Source organism: Schistocerca serialis, unplaced genomic scaffold, assembly GCF_023864345.2.
Source record: "Schistocerca serialis cubense isolate TAMUIC-IGC-003099 unplaced genomic scaffold, iqSchSeri2.2 HiC_scaffold_1142, whole genome shotgun sequence".
In the NCBI taxonomy this organism is placed as follows: Eukaryota; Metazoa; Arthropoda; class Insecta; order Orthoptera; family Acrididae; genus Schistocerca; species Schistocerca serialis.
The window spans coordinates 175001-180000 of NW_026047340.1; the positions used below are offsets into that span (position 1 = coordinate 175001).

The window sequence follows — 5000 nt, forward strand, 5'->3', positions numbered from 1 at the left end:
ATATCGTACCTTAACCTAACCTATATCGTACCTTAACCTAACCTATATCGTACCTTAACCTAACCTATATCGTACCTTAACCTAACCTATATCGTACCTTAACCTAACCTATATCGTACCTTAACCTAACCTATATCGTACCTTAACCTAACCTATATCGTACCTTAACCTAACCTATATCGTACCTTAACCTAACCTATATCGTGCCTTAACCTAACCTATATCGTGCCTTAACCTAACCTATATCGTGCCTTAACCTAACCTATATCGTGCCTTAACCTAACCTATATCGTGCCTTAACCTAACCTATATCGTGCCTTAACCTAACCTATATCGTGCCTTAACCTAACCTATATCGTGCCTTAACCTAACCTAATTTGTGCCTTAACCTAACCTAATTTGTGCCTTAACCTAACCTAATTTGTGCCTTAACCTAACCTAATTTGTGCCTTAACCTAACCTAATTTGTGCCTTAACCTAACCTAATTTGTGCCTTAACCTAACCTAATTTGTGCCTTAACCTAACCTAATTTGTGCCTTAACCTAACCTAATTTGTGCCTTAACCTAACCTAATTTGTGCCTTAACCTAACCTAATTTGTGCCGTAACCTAACCTAATTTGTGCCGTAACGTAACCCATGTTGTGCCGTAACGTAACCCATGTTGTGCCGTAACGTAACCCATGTTGTGCCGTAACGTAACCCATGTTGTGCCGTAACGTAACCCATGTTGTGCCGTAACGTAACCCATGTTGTGCCTTAACCTAACCCATGTTGTGCCTTAACCTAACCCATGTTGTGCCTTAACCTAACCCATGTTGTGCCTTAACCTAACCTACGTTGTGCCTTAACCTAACCTACGTTGTGCCTTAACCTAACCTACGTTGTGCCTTAACCTAACCCATGTTGTGCCTTAACCTAACCCATGTTGTGCCTTAACCTAACCCATGTTGTGCCTTAACCTAACCCATGTTGTGCCTTAACCTAACCCATGGTGTGCCTTAACCTAACCCATGGTGTACCTTAACCTAACCCATGTTGTGCCTTAACCTAACCCATGTTGTGCCTTAACCTAACCCATGTTGTGCCTTAACCTAACCCATGTTGTGCCTTAACCTAACCCATGTTGTGCCTTAACCTAACCCATGTTGTGCCTTAACCTAACCCATGTTGTGCCTTAACCTAACCCATGTTGTGCCTTAACCTAACCCATGTTGTGCCTTAACCTAACCCATGTTGTGCCTTAACCTAACCCATGTTGTGCCTTAACCTAACCCATGTTGTGCCTTAACCTAACCCATGTTGTGCCTTAACCTAACCCATGTTGTGCCTTAACCTAACCCATGTTGTGCCTTAACCTAACCCATGTTGTGCCTTAACCTAACCCATGTTGTGCCTTAACCTAACCCATGTTGTGCCTTAACCTAACCCATGTTGTGCCTTAACCTAACCCATGTTGTGCCTTAACCTAACCCATGTTGTGCCTTAACCTAACCCATGTTGTGCCTTAACCTAACCCATGTTGTGCCTTAACCTAACCCATGTTGTGCCTTAACCTAACCCATGTTGTGCCTTAACGTAACCCATGTTGTGCCTTAACGTAACCCATGTTGTGCCTTAACCTAACCTATAATGTGCCTTAACCTAACCTAAAGTGCGCCGTAACCTAAACTATATTGCGCCTTAACCTGACGCACGTTGTCGCTGAACCTGCTCTGTAATTGTTATGCAACCCGTTAAAGTAGTGTAGTGTTGCCTAACCGCAACCCTCGCAATATAGTTCGCTACTCGCACTGCCCGGTCCCCTGTGTATCGCGTCATGTTAAACACCTTGCAGGTGTTGCTGACTTTCCACATGCTCCTGCTATACACTGTAGTGTGGATAGCAGCAGGACGTACATGCCCCCCCCCCCTTCCCCCCTGCCTTCGCAAGCTGGTCGGTGAGAAGTTTGCATGTTCAATGCCCTTCGCATGCCGACGTACTCAGCCTACGTTGTGGTACGGCCTGTCACCTGTCCGCCGATGTACGCAAAACCCACAAACTGTACTGCACATTGCTCCGTATGTACTGAATGATACATCGTGGCCCATGTGACCGTATGACGACAGCGCCTAGCAACGGCGGACCATACAGTCCAAATATTGTGCACGCAGCTACGTGTCGTCTCCCTATAAGAGCTGGATTGCAGTGTGGTACGCCATACAGACGTGTGGGAGGAACGGACGCCCTGGATGGCGATCAGCATGAGCAGTCTGTTGATGTAGTGGAGCGTGTATTCGGACGTAGTCGTCTCTTCTCACACACCGTGATAGCATGTTGCACCGCGTTCCACATCTGCGACATGCTGCAGAGGCGGGCTGACAGTCGTTCGCGCAATGGACACCGCATACGTACGGGGTCTACCTTCCACGTGTTCTCTAGGCGTGCACATGTTGTTGCGTCTATGTGGGCAGACGTAGTGTGTTGTGACACCTGACACAGGCATGCAATACTCGTTGCAAATGGCGATGGACGTGTACGTTTGCTGGTGACGTTACGCAAATGAACAACCGGTAACCCGTTGTGGTGCGGTTGTTCTCGCTAGAGGTGAATCAGTGTTGGCGACGATCGGTCGAGCTATTAACCGGTTGTTTCAGGGATACCCACCATGCCCACGAACGTGAAAGGGGACCCACCATGCCCACGAACGTGAAAGGGGGATCTGGGTGTGAGGCGATACGCGGCGGTGGCTGGGTGGGACCGTCCCCGGCCGGTGAGGGGGGGCCGCCCGGCGTGCTGGCAGCGCGGTGCGTGGGCGCACGCGCTACAGCCGGCTGGTGGGGGCGGCCGGTGGCAGGCGCGCCGGCCGACGGACGCGGCAGGCGGCGCAGCTGCGCGCCGGCGCCCCCTGCTCGCGGCGCCTTGCGGCCAAAGTAGGTCCTCGCGGGCCCGGTGCGAAGCGCGGTGGCCATCTGCAGTGTGCTGGTCCGATTGAGGACTTTGTGCGCTGAGGATGCGCCGCCGCCCGGCGCTCGGCGCCGCGACGCCGTCTGCTGCTCGGTCGCCCCAGCGGTTCTCGCAGGTGGTTTGTATCGCAGCTGTGCGGACGTGTTGGCGCGTGCGCTGTGCTGGGAGAGTTCGCTTCGGCACCCAAGTAGGGCTTTTGTCCTTCTGTGGCGCTGGCGTTGGAGCTGCCGGTCACCGTAGGTGGCGCGTGTTGTCTCCCGCCGGCAATGCCACGACAGCACGCTCCCGGGCCTCTGTCGGCAGCGGCAAGCTCAGTTGGGAGCACGGGTGGTCGCACCTAAAGCGTCTACTCGCCTAACTCCGGGCGATTGCGCCTCTCTCGAACCCGACCAAGTACTTAGGACGGCGCTGCGCGCCGCCGGGACCTGAGAGGGTTTCGAGGTGTGTTGTGCAGGGGAGCTCAGCCTCCTCCTGTTTGCAGAATAATTGAGCGGACGCTTGCGTGTTCGCGCGGGCCCCCGGGACACACTCCCGGGCGGCCGGCTGCTCAGCTCTAGTTGACGCAGCTCCCTGGTTGATCCTGCCAGTAGTCATATGCTTGTCTCAAAGATTAAGCCATGCATGTCTCAGTACAAGCCGCATTAAGGTGAAACCGCGAATGGCTCATTAAATCAGTTATGGTTCCTTAGATCGTACCCACGTTACTTGGATAACTGTGGTAATTCTAGAGCTAATACATGCAAACAGAGTCCCGACCAGAGATGGAAGGGACGCTTTTATTAGATCAAAACCAATCGGTCGGCTCGTCCGGTCCGTTTGCCTTGGTGACTCTGAATAACTTTGGGCTGATCGCACGGTCCTCGTACCGGCGACGCATCTTTCAAATGTCTGCCTTATCAACTGTCGATGGTAGGTTCTGCGCCTACCATGGTTGTAACGGGTAATGGGGAATCAGGGTTCGATTCCGGAGAGGGAGCCTGAGAAACGGCTACCACATCCAAGGAAGGCAGCAGGCGCGCAAATTACCCACTCCCGGCACGGGGAGGTAGTGACGAAAAATAACGATACGGGACTCATCCGAGGCCCCGTAATCGGAATGAGTACACTTTAAATCCTTTAACGAGTATCTATTGGAGGGCAAGTCTGGTGCCAGCAGCCGCGGTAATTCCAGCTCCAATAGCGTATATTAAAGTTGTTGCGGTTAAAAAGCTCGTAGTTGGATTTGTGTCCCACGCTGTTGGTTCACCGCCCGTCGGTGTTTAACTGGCATGTATCGTGGGACGTCCTGCCGGTGGGGCGAGCCGAAGGCGTGCGACCGCCTCGTGCGTGCTCGTGCGTCCCGAGGCGGACCCCGTTGAAATCCTACCAGGGTGCTCTTTATTGAGTGTCTCGGTGGGCCGGCACGTTTACTTTGAACAAATTAGAGTGCTTAAAGCAGGCAAGCCCGCCTGAATACTGTGTGCATGGAATAATGGAATAGGACCTCGGTTCTATTTTGTTGGTTTTCGGAACCCGAGGTAATGATTAATAGGGACAGGCGGGGGCATTCGTATTGCGACGTTAGAGGTGAAATTCTTGGATCGTCGCAAGACGAACAGAAGCGAAAGCATTTGCCAAGTATGTTTTCATTAATCAAGAACGAAAGTTAGAGGTTCGAAGGCGATCAGATACCGCCCTAGTTCTAACCATAAACGATGCCAGCCAGCGATCCGCCGCAGTTCCTCCGATGACTCGGCGGGCAGCCTCCGGGAAACCAAAGCTTTTGGGTTCCGGGGGAAGTATGGTTGCAAAGCTGAAACTTAAAGGAATTGACGGAAGGGCACCACCAGGAGTGGAGCCTGCGGCTTAATTTGACTCAACACGGGAAACCTCACCAGGCCCGGACACCGGAAGGATTGACAGATTGATAGCTCTTTCTTGATTCGGTGGGTGGTGGTGCATGGCCGTTCTTAGTTGGTGGAGCGATTTGTCTGGTTAATTCCGATAACGAACGAGACTCTAGCCTGCTAACTAGTCGCGTGACATCCTTCGTGCTGTCAGCGATTACTTTTCTT

The 5000-nt window shown here is 52.1% G+C and overlaps 1 non-coding gene across 1 annotated transcript in view; it reads left to right on the top strand.

Annotated features, from left to right (window-relative positions):
* Positions 1–3513: 3513 nt before the first annotated feature.
* Positions 3514–5000, top strand: part of LOC126432512 (small subunit ribosomal RNA) — a 1909-nt gene continuing 422 nt past the window's right edge. Inside the window, exon 1 of the ribosomal RNA XR_007578019.1 lies at positions 3514–5000. This exon is cut by the window's right edge and continues 422 nt beyond it. This is a non-coding gene — a ribosomal RNA (small subunit ribosomal RNA).